The sequence below is a fragment of the Capsicum annuum genome, chromosome 9, assembly GCF_002878395.1.
Source record: "Capsicum annuum cultivar UCD-10X-F1 chromosome 9, UCD10Xv1.1, whole genome shotgun sequence".
Lineage (NCBI taxonomy): Eukaryota > Viridiplantae > Streptophyta > Magnoliopsida > Solanales > Solanaceae > Capsicum > Capsicum annuum.
The window spans coordinates 168,759,900-168,772,635 of record NC_061119.1 but is presented as its reverse complement, the minus strand read 5'-3'; the positions used below and the strand labels follow the sequence as shown (position 1 = coordinate 168,772,635).

Below are 12,736 nucleotides of genomic sequence, written 5' to 3'. Positions count from 1 at the left end.
GATCAGGCCCATCTAACGGGTGATCTCTGGATCTGATAATAAGATTACTCAACTGAATTTGAGACTGAGATCAAGCCTATCTAACGGGTGATCTCTGGATCTGATAATGAGATTACTCAACTGAATCTGAGACTGAGATCAAGCCTATCTAATGGGTGATCTCTAGATCTAATAATGAGATAACTCAACTGAATTTGAGACTGAGATCAAGCCTATCTAACGGGTGATCTCTAGATTTGATAACGAGATTACTCAATTGAATCTGAGACTGAGATCAAGCCTATCTAACTGGTGATCTCTGGATCTAATAATGTTGATACTGAATAACTTTATGAGGGACCAGGCCTATCTAGTGGGTGGTCCATGAATCTATGAAACTATCTGAGTTCCTTATTGTGACAGGTAACTGTATCTGACAGTCTTAATTTCTGAGTTCTACTCTGAAGACTGATACTGAAACTGCAACTATAGGAGTTCTCACTTAATCAACATGCCCCGAATCTGAACTGGTGCTGCCTCCTTTAACTACAACCCACTCCTTGTTGTAACTGCATTTACCTATTTTGGATTTACCTCGGTATCGCTAGGTAAGCGTCCTTGAGGTTTCGTATTTTGTGCTCCTGCAATCTGTTCAAGTTGCAACTCTAAGTTTCTAGTAACCAACTACTGACTCCTTAAATTCGTTGCAAACTGTGCTTGATTAGCTAAAATCTACTTCAACATGTCCTCCACGTTACCTGTTTGAGTGGTAGCTTGATTATTCTGAACCTGCTGTTGATTCTATTTCACTGGCCTCTTATACTGATTATTATTCTGTGCCTGATTTCCACCCCATGAGAAATTAGGATGGTTACTCCAGTTGGGATTATATGTATTACCAAAATTTTGTTGTCCCTGACGATTCACATTACCGACATAATTAACAGAATATGGATTAGCCGTATAAGCATCTACAGCGTGCTCACTACTTCCACAAACCTCACATTAAGAATTTGCCTGTTGGACTGCATTAGCTATAGTTGCTTCTTGTGGAACTCCCAACTTCATGCTATTAAGCTGAGTAAGCAAGTGATTTTTCATTGTTGCAATCTAGGTTGATAATGCGGTAAACTGGTGTACCTCTAATACCCCTGCAACCTTCTTAGGAGTACTCGTCGAGTCAGCATGCCAATCAAGATTCCCTTGTGAGATCCTATTCAGCAATGTGTACAATTCATTATAAGTCTTCTCAAAAGCTTGTCCACCTGCTGCTGAATCTAAGAGAATCTTGGTATTTTCCTCATACCTCTCTATGAAAGTATGGACAAGGACATAATTAGACTGATGTTGGTGAGGGCAATTTCTGATCATACTTTTAAATCTCTCCCAAGCTTGGTAGAGATTCACTCCTTCTTTCTGTCTGAAACTCAAAATCTCACTTCTCAAACGTGTAGTCTTTCCCTGATGGAAAGAATCAAATAAGGAACTTCCGAGCTAGATCTTCTTATGAAGTGATGGAGAGTGGTGGTTCAACATGTAACAACCTCTTTACTTCCCCAATTAAAGAAAAAGAAAAGAGTGTTAATCTGATATAATCAGTATTCACCCCTGCAGGAATGTAAGTATCACTTATTTCCAGGAAGATCTGTATGTGCTGTTGTGGGTCTTCATGTAAAAGGCCAGAGAATTGCCCAGCTGAATTCAATAATTGCACCATATTCTATTTCAAATCAAAACGAACACCTATCTTGGGTGTGCGAATACTATTAGTCACATAGTTCGTAAGTGGGATTTCCACCTCACAAATAGGTCTAGCAGCTGGTTGAGAAGGAACGGCTGGGATAACCGAAGCTGGGACATTTTTGGCATTTGGATAGACCAGATCAATTGGATCAACTGGATGAACCATTTCAAACAGTTGAATGGGATATTGAGCTCTTCGCCTTTGTTAAAATATCAATTTTGATTCTGCAAAAGGCTCTACCAAATATTTATCTCTCGCCCGTCCTGTAGTCAGCTAATCTTGCAAAAATTCGGCCGCTAAGATCAAGTCGTTAATACTTAAACATATTATCAAAAATCAAAAATTTAGTAATTTACTAATTATACTAGTCCCTGACAATGGTGCCATAAACTTGTTGCGACTTAAACGCACAAGTAAGTGCACGTGATCGTACAAGTAATATAGTGACTTAGACAGTCAAATATCGTTTCCACGAGGACTAAGCAACTAGAAATTCAACCAACTTTTAGTTTTAGACAATGATGTATTAAGTGTTTCAAAGTATTAAGATGATTGTGAAATTAAGAATAAAAATATAAATGAATAAATAAGAAATAACAATTTGTGACAATCACAAAGCAAGCAACGGTTGTAAACAGTAATGATCAGAATTCCAGGGTTGAGGCACATCGAACAATCATACAATTCTATCTTCTTATCGCATTCTAATTGGTTATCGAGTTGATGATTCGCAAGGTTTATAGTCCAATCTTGGTCTCCCGACCTCAAATCTTCTATCTATTAATTATTGCGACTACAGCTCCCACAGAGATACAACAATTCTGCTAGATTCATAAAGTTATCTTTTTGCAATTGAACCAAGCAACGCTTCTAGGTATATCCCTATCCTAGATACTAATTCAAACCCCTTATTTCATAAAAGGATAAGAACCTTGATCCTTAATTTCTTCGTTTTATCCTACGATTCTCCTCCCGAATTCACATAGAAATATAAATTTATTTTAATGGTGGCACTCATCAAAATAGTAAGCTCAAGAAATTAAGAACAACCCAGATGATAATCCAAAAAGAAAATACAATAAAAAATATCAAAGAGTAATCATGTTCTTGGCCTCAACCCCAAAACAAGGGTATTTAGCCACTCATGTTTGAATTGACCATCCAAAATAAGCAATTAATCATACCCAAAATGAATCTTGAAGTGAAGAAGTTCAAAAGAATGACTAAGAACCCTAAATGAGAGAATTTTTAGCTTTTCCGCCACTGTTGTGCTTGCAAAAAGTGTTTTAATTTGTGTTCACATGTTTCTTTTATAGCTGGACAAAAATAGCCTGCACGAGAATAACCAACGCGCCACGCCGCTTATCGCGTCGATGAGGCCAACGCATCGCGTTGCCTGTAGCATTAAGGAGCAATGCAACATGTTGCTATCACATCAATTCTCTGGAACTTCAATTTAAAATTTTGACTAAGTCACAAATCATTAGGACCGACGCGACGCAATGGCTAACGCATCGTGTCACTGGAATTTCACACTAAAAATTTGGTTAAGTGATAAATCAATTCCTTTTCAGCTGATTTTTTCTATTCTTGCTCCAGTGCATCTACACATGCTCTTGGACTCAATAAAAATGGTCTTCCACACCAACATAATTAATTCCACACCATCAATCACTAATTGCTTCATAATATGCCTCCAATTTTTGTCCAAATTCATTTGAAATTTACCATGCATCACTAATCAAATTGGTTAGCTACGAAACATAATTTAGCTCAAATAAAATAGAATTAACACATTTTTTCTCTCAAAACAAGTTCAAATATTGGTAGATATCAGTGTTCGAACTTATAAATACGCCCAAGATCAGCTAAAAATGTGAATAGTGACTATTTTGGAGATTTTCGATTTTGACACTTCTTTTTTGTTGATTTTTAAGATAAAAAATCCAATATTGACTTCGGGGGAACAAAATTAAGCTCGAATCTAATATGAAATAATATATGAACAATGCATGAAATCAAAAACTAGAATAAGATACGAATACAAAGGATAAAGAGATAGAATGGAAGAAATAGATAGATACAATGAATGAATGAATAGAAAACTAAGGGTATATCGAACCCCTAAATCTCTATTCAATGTCAAACAAAGTACCAATCTCTTACGTAGACCTCAAGGGAATTAGATGCCCGAGAAACCCATGTTTCTAAATGATAAACCAACACAAGTGATTCCATGTTTGCCACAAGCTAATCCAAGCTTTAATCACACTCTCACAAGTGTTTACATTCATAATTCATCAATAACTACCTACTAAATAAAAGAGAAGTCCTATTTATAGTCTAGGCTAAGTCATTACATCATATGGCCACAAAAGTAACCCATTTAGGAAAGACAAAACATAGAAGTCCATTAAGCACATGCTTAAGCATTTGTAGAGAACATGGGGCGTATACCAAGGGTATAGTAGGCTGTTTTGACCCACTTTAGCAGATCTAGAATGAGTTGGGCGCACCTCCAAAGCGGATGGGGCTCATGTCCTCTTCCAGGGGCTTTCTATCCCTATTTTCCCTTTCTTTGGCCTTTTTGACGTCCCTTGAACCTCCTTGATCATCATAATTATCAAATTGGCACCTTTGGGATAGCTACAAGGAGTCTCCAAGTGCCTCTTGACCCGTAAGCTTCCTCTCTAATAATATGGAGGCCATTTGGATTGTATCATATATATATATATATATATATATATACTTTGAGATCTCATATTTGTCTTTGGCAATTCCATTTTGTCTTTGACAATCTGGATCTTGATATCAAATTCACTTATTTTACACTTTTCAATTAAATAATCATAACGTCTTGTAGGAATAATATTTGAAGGACGAATGACTTGCAACGTTGAAATCTATATTCAAAGAGGTTTAGTTTTCTAATATAAAGGTATAACCATATAGCCTATTTGTAACTACTGAAGGTATTGATAAAAATGAACTAAAATATTAGAAGCAACACATCATATTAAAACTGCTTAAGATTGAGATAAAAAGTGCAAGCAATAGCATATCATATTAAAACAGCTCAAAGTTGAGCTAAAAATTGCATACACCAGTAAACAAGGTGTTCAAAAAAAGCTCAACATTGAGCATAATAGTTTTACTGCAGCATACACCAAAGTCATTAATTGCTGCCTAAGAAAAAGTTGTTCAAAAACTAGTAACACAATTTGTTCGAAGTCATTAACCCTCATTACAGTACAAATCATTTCTAAATGAACTACTTCTTAGAAGATCCAACTGATGAAGAAGACTTGGTTGCATCACTTTGTTCCTCTTATTTACTTTCATTTGTTGCAATTGTGTGCTGGTGACTGTATCTTTTTGGTTCCACTTTAGGCCACGAGGCTTAAAACCAATATCAATATTGTTGGTGAAGAACTCTTTAATTTTGTCCCTCCATAAAGAACCCTCCCACTTGATATACTAGGCTGTAAAATTAGACAAAATTATAAGACAATGAATATTGAAAACTTAAATGAAAACATTATTATAGGTAAATAATGACACAGAGAGAAATACATTGTACACTTGGGTTCCAGTTACTGGATCAAAGTAAACACCAAAACCAGTTGCAGGCCTTTTGTATCTAGTAGCAGCAGCAGGTTAGGTAACATTGTATAGCCTTTTGTTTGTTGGCAAAGGTGGAACTTGACTGGCAGAAGAATTTCTTCCACTTTCAAATGGGGTCCCTTTTGCATTGGCTATTTTTCTACCCAATCCTCTACCAGTCCCTCCTTGACCCTACCAGTTCCTCCTTTACCTCACTTATCAACACTACATTGACCTCTACCAGAACCACCTTCCCTATCAGTACCATATTGGCCCTTACTAAAACTATCTTTACCTCTACCAGTAGTACCTTGACCTCTACCAGCCACACTTGACACCTTTCTTTGAGGTGCTTTTGGCACAACAGCTGTGTCAGCACAAATAGATCCTGATTGACTAGATTATGTAGTTGCATGTGTATGAAAGTTGGAGCTTAACTATGAATAAATGCAACACAATATTTTCAACAATTTTCAATAATAATATTAAGCAGGAGAAGAATATTAAGGCAACAGAATATATATAACTTACTCTTATTGTCTGACTTTGAGTGTAGGTATCTCTTGGCATTGCACTGGTGTCACCACAAATAGAACTTGATTGTGGTGGTGGTGGATTCCATGAGGATGCAGTCTGAGTGCTAGGTGGAGTACTATTACTGTTCCCCATCCCATTCTAACATATAAATAGAAATATGAAAAGTTAAGAAATATGTTAACTTTACAAACTATTATGAAATTCATTTAAGGCTTACCATTTTGGCACACATAGTCTTGTTATGGCTAACTTGCTTGCACCTTGAATAGGTCATCTTGATACCTTTTTTTGAGAGTTTGCCCCACTTTTTTGGCTTATTCCTTTTCTTCCTTCTGTTCTTGCTAGGTCTGCCTGGCATCTTTCTTATTTTGGAGGCTCGATTGATGGGTTTGTAGTTTCCGGCCATATTCTCATATTGGTAATTGGTTGAATGAAATGTCTATGAGACTTAAGAAAGGTTTCTTTCCTATACCAGTGCTTTACGTGCTGATCAGGATCTTCATTCAAGTAATAATAAGCACAAATAGCATGAGGACAAGGAATGCCTCTTAATATCTATAACCTACAATCATAATACTTCTTGTCCAAGTGAACAACAAATGTGTAACCCCCATCCCAATTTCCGAACCATTAACTCTATTCCATAGTACTCTATACCTATTTGAATATTCCTTGTTATATTCTAAAATAGTTCTTGCCATAGGTGCAATGTCTGAAAGCTATGTTTCTGCAAATCTGATCATATCTACATGTCTATTTATTATTTTATGCCTGATATCCTCTAACATTGTGATTATGGACTTATGTGTAGTAGCTAAGATCCAAAAATTAAAAGTCTCACACATGTTATTTTCTACAACATCACATTTGGAATGTGTTTTGAAATATGCCCCACACCAAGAAGAAGGAGGATTAACCAATATGTCCTTAGTTATTTGTTTCTTACCTAGCCTTGACATTGTTTGCATCTTCTCTCTAAACTTTACTTCAAAGCTTGCTTTTGCACATCTCTAAAACTGCTTCCTTCTCTCTTCTCCTCTCCAGTGCACATGTCAATTGCTCCAAATATGTCTAGCACATATTCTTCTCTCAGCATTTGGTAACAGATCCATCAAAACAGGAAAAAGACCCTGTAATAAGTATTATTAAAACAGGAATTTTATTTGAAAATAAAGTCAAGTAATAAGAAAAATAACTAAGTAGTGGTACCTTTTGTTGGTCTGACATTATAGTCAAGCCTTCACCAGTTCCCAAATTTAGATCAGCAATCAGATACCTTATGAACCAGTCCCATCTATGTTTTGTTTCAGTATCCACAACTTCCCATATTATAGGATACATTTGGTTGTTGCCATTTTCCCCATAGCAACCAACAACTCACCCTTACAAGCTCCTTTGATAAAGCATCCATTAAAACCAATAATTTCGTACACCCGTCTAACCATTCTTGCTTGAGGCATGAAAGCACACATAGAAAAAAACAAAGAGGTTCTTCCCTGGTTCAGTTTATTTGTCAATTTTTATCCAACAAGAACTTCAAGATTTGTTTTTTTGATGATATCTGCATAGTCACATAATCTGGCGAATTTTAGCTTCCAATCACCCATATTCTCCCTCATAACAATCTGTTTAGCCCTATAACAAATAGTTTTACCTACATCAAGACCCAACACCTCTCTTACCAAATCCTGAATTTCCCAAATCCTAATGCATGGCTGAGAAATAATTCTGTCCTTGAACTTTCTAGCAATCATCTTTGAATCACACATCTTATTCTTGTTTAGAGGTATGCACTTGTGAATAGGGTTATAGTTCTTAACAATAAAATCACCTGAATCTCTATCAGTAGAGGAAAACAACAATCAATTGCAATTAGTTGTAATGCACTTCACCCTTATTCTATGTTTTTCATTAGGTTTTAACTTCAACTTCCTTCTATACTCTACAACATAATCCGCAATAGCTTTTCTAAACTATTTTGAACCCTCAAAAATCATTCCAAGCTCAAACACAGTAAACTCACAATTTTCATCATACCTAATTTTCTTGCTTCTCCTTTTTCTAGGCAGATCTACTTCCTTAATAGCATCTACAGCTATTCTTCACTATCTTCACTCCAACAATCAGAACTTTCAAGATATTCCTCATCTCCACCCAACTTTTCAGCATATTTGGTAGCCTTATTTTACCAATATCCCTAAAGCCTCTATCTACACAACCAGCAACTCCCACAAGTACTTCTTCAGTTTTAACAACCTTTTTTTTGTTTTTTGGTTCCTTTCTTTATTGTTGGCTTTGATTTTTCCTTTTTCTTGTCTAAAAGCCCTCACTTCCTCATCAACATTTGAGCATCTTCTGAAGGAATATCTCCAAGATCTTAATCACTACTCAAGTAATCTGATAACTCATTTTCTAGCCTATTGACATCTTCTACATGGATATCTTCTACATCAGCCTCATCACCTCCTTCTACACTAAGATTATCTAGGTTAACATCTTCTACATGAGCATCCTTCTCATTCTTTATCTCAATATCTTCTAGGTTAAAATATTCTAGATCAGCCTCCCTCTCTTCCTCTACTCCAATAGATTCTCTCTCTATGTTAGCACTATCATTAACACCAACACTTTCTCTTTCTAGGTCTGCACCCTAAATAACCACAGGTGAAGGTAAAAAATGAGTGGGACCGTCAGGGTTAAGAATTGGTTCATCTAAAATATGAGATACATAAAAATCAATAGAGTCCTCATGTTTTAAGTCTTTGGCTAGTTCAAGGAGATATGGGTCAGTTTTAACCAAGTTGAACTCTTTAGTTACTGCATCTTGATAATAAAACCCCCAACAGTTTCATACCCTAATTCTTTAGAATAAAATAACAATTTCAGTAGAGAAAAGTGGTCCTTGTCAATGTACCTTAGTTCTGGTACACAACTTGTAACATATGTAGGGACACCCGTATTGGAAAAGGTCTCCCCATAGTGAGAATTTATGAAAATAATCTTCATTTGTTAGGTCATCTGCAACAAAGGGTAAAATTTCAAAGTTAGTTAATGAAATATACCCAAAGTACACACCAATAAGCTAAAAGCTACAACCTTTAATGCATGTTAATAAAGTGACGGAATATTCCCAAAAGCACAGCCCTAACAGTGAATTTCAAAACCTTAAAAACCAAAATATGTTAAAATTCAACAAATTTAACAAATCTAAATCATAAAAACACTTACACAAGGAAGATCTAAGGAAAACCCCCAAATTTCTCCTTCAATTTATATTGAAGAAGGAAACAACGTCCAGTTTGTTGATGTTAGAGATGAGAACTCTATCAATTTGAAATAATATTGGAAAAGGAAACAATCACCCTACAACTCTATAAAAGGATGTCGGTTCCCCAATATTTTAATATCAATTTTGGGATTTCTAGGCCATGAATAATGTTGAGGTAATTTCTTTTCCTTCTATTTTTCTTTTATTTTTCGTCACCTTTTTCAAGCCCAGCATATTACTGGTAGAAAATTCATATCTCATTGTAGGAATATCAAAATTATAAACCGTTTGATATTTTAGAAATAAAACTTGAGATCTATAATATATCCAAAATTTGGATTTAAAATCCTTCGATATAATTTTTGACAATTTTTTTTATGTTAGCCCTAAATTTGATTATGCTAAAAATTTCAGATCTGTGCGTCTTTGTCAATATTTTTATATCCTGAAGTAGGAAGGACGAAATACAAGCCGCTTGATTCTTGTAAAACTAGACACAAAGACCTATAATATATTCAAAATTCATAATTTAATACCTTCGAGATCTTTTCAGGTGTTATCCCAAAATCAGCAGTGGATTTTGATGCACCAGCAGTTTCAGATTTGTGTGGTGATATCAAAAAATTTATATCTCAATGTGGGAGTATCAAAATAATGATCCGCTTGATTCTAAAGATAACAGAAACAGGCATATATAACATATCCAAGATTTGAAATTTATGATCTTCAACATTGTTCTAGATAATTTTTTGAAGTTCATCCTAAATTATTCTAGCAGAGAATTTCAGATTTGCATATTTGAAAGGGTCCATACTTAAAGAAGACCATTGCATAAGTGTATCGGTAAAATGACTCATATTTAAAGAAGATCATTGCATAAGTGCATCGGTGAAAGAGCCCATGGTTAAAGAAGACCATTGTATAAGTTTATCGATAAAAGGACTCATACTTAAAAAAGACCATTGCATAAGTGCATCAGTGAAAGATTCCATACTTAAAGAAGACCATTGCGTAGGTGTATCGGTGAAAGGGACCATACCTAAAGAAGATCAGTGCAAAAATGCATTGGTGAAAGGGCCAATACTTAGAGACGATCATTGCATAAGTGCATCGGTAAAATGGATCATACTTGAAGAAAAGTCACCAATCTTGAATTCAAATTGGTCGGTCTTAAGGTGTACGGAGGCGAAGTTAAATTCTCTCACCTTAAGACGATTATTGCACACTGTTATCTACCTCAAATCTACAAGAAAAAAAAGAGACAACAGTAATAAAACACAAGCAAAAGAGAGATTGGTACCTCACAGGACGTTTCAAACTTGAAAGTCATGTATAACTAACTTGGATTGAGACAAAACATTATAGTGAGAATGAAATCCTCAAAGTTTGATTTTTAAAAATCAAAATATCCTTTGATGGTGACGTTTCTGCATCAAAATATAAATTTTTTAGTGACGCAACGCAACTCTAAAATTCTCAGTCGAACAGAATTTAGGATCAAATTCAAAAAAATTGTAACAATTTCGAAAATTACAAATTTTAAATCTTGAATATGTTATATATGAATGTTTCTGATATCTATAGAATCAAACGGATCATAATTTTGATACTACCATATTGAGATGCAAATTTTCGACTGTCACCATACAAATCTGAAACTGCTGGTGCATCATAACCCACTACTGATTTCGAGATAACACTTGAAAATATGTCGACGGTATTAAACTATGAATTTTGTATATGTTATAAATCTTTGTGTCCAGCTTCACAAAAATTAAGCAGCTTAAAATTTTGTCCTTCCTACTTCAAGATATGAAAGTTTTGGCAAAGACGTGCAGATCTAAAATTTTCAGGATGATAAAATTTAGGGCTAACTTCAAAAAATTGTCAAGAATTATATTGAAGGATTTTAAATTTGAATTTTGGATATGTTATAGATCTTGAAGTTTAGTTTCTGAAATATCAAATGATTTATGATTTTGATATTCCTACAATGAGATATGAATTTTCTACCACTAACATTCTGGGCTGGAAAAAGGTGATAAAAAATAAAAGAAAAGTAGAAGGGAAAGAAATTACCTCAACATTATTAAGGCTTGGAAACTCCAAAATTGATATTGAAAAATTGAGAAACCTACATCCTTTTATAGAGTTGTAGGGTGACTATTTTCTTCTTCAATATAAATTCAAATTGAAAGAGTTTCCATCTCTAATATAAATTTAAATTGGTGGTTGTTTCCTTATTCAATATAAATTCAAATTGGAAGAGTTTTCATTTCCAATATAAATTCAAATTGGAGGTTGTTTCCTTCTTCAATATAAATTCAAATTGAAGGTTGTTTCCATCTTCAATATAAATTCAAATTGGAAGGGTTTTATTCCTGACTAAGTAAGACGATGAAAATTTTTTCAAAATCTATTTGAAATTGGACAAAGTCAAGATATCCTAGAAGTAGACATCATTAAAAAATTCATTATTGAAGTTGGATATCATGTCTCACCAGTGGGTCTTATGTATAGAAATTCATGAAATAAATCGGGACTTAAAAAAGAGATTTCTTGAGAGGCAATATCAATATGCAAAAAGTATGGTTCAACTTTAAATTTTCTCAACTAATGAAATTGGGTGTTCATATGTATAAAAATCTTTAAGGTGCGAAGGAAGAATGTTTAAATAATCATACTTCAAGTCTAGTCTCTAAAGTATACACTCGACCAGCCTTGAAGTCGGGGACATTTTGTGGACTACAAAATTTATTAAATTAAAATTAGTATGAAATATGGATTATATTAAATTTAAAATATATTAGTCCTAAATAAATATTGTGTATTAATATAATTGAATTAATTATTTAAGTCCAAACATGTACGGATTTAATTAAAATCTAATTTTAATTAGGCTAGCCCATTGATTTGAGTTGCAAGTGATGAACCCACTTTGCTAAACCCAAGATATTGTCATATTCTAGAGGCCCAAAATAAGCGTCACGTGTTGAATGACGTGGCATTTCAAGTCAAGTGAAGAAGCCAATAAAATCATGCCACATGTCAAAATGATGCAACAGGCCTAATGAAATCAAAAGCCCATAAAAGGTGTTATGTCACTTGAATCTGATTGGTCAATAGAAGTTCATCTTCACCATGACACTTTACTTCCTACAACTATAAATAGGGTTCTCATAATTCATAAAAAGGACCAACAAGAAGTAACGAAAAGCTTGTGGATCAAACGGCACAATTCTTTACAAAGCTCAAACATTCAAATTTAGTTCATCAAAATTCAAGATCAAGACCGTAAGATTCAAGAACAAGCCTAAAAGATCTTGAATTCAAGCACAAGTCAGGATCAAATCCATCAAGTTCACAAATCAAGTTCAAATTTAAGATCAGGCTCGAAGCCCTTGAATTTATATTTGAAAAGATGCATTAGAGCATTCATAGAGATTGTAAAACTCACATATTGAAAAAAATAAAATGATCATTGAAATATTTTTCTTGTCCCGATTATTCATTTTTTTGGACTCAAATTTTGTGTCCAATAAAAGGACATCTAGGTCCTCGTAAAAAAGGTGAACTTGAAGTTTATGAGATAATTCATGATTTGC

At 34.3% G+C, this 12,736-nt stretch overlaps 1 non-coding gene across 1 annotated transcript; it reads left to right on the top strand.

Annotated features, from left to right (window-relative positions):
• The first annotated feature begins 1,321 nt into the window (after positions 1-1,321).
• Positions 1,322-1,428, top strand: LOC124887598. Its single transcript, XR_007045364.1, has one exon. It is a non-coding gene; the product is annotated as a small nucleolar RNA R71 (small nucleolar RNA).
• Positions 1,429-12,736: the final 11,308 nt, after the last annotated feature.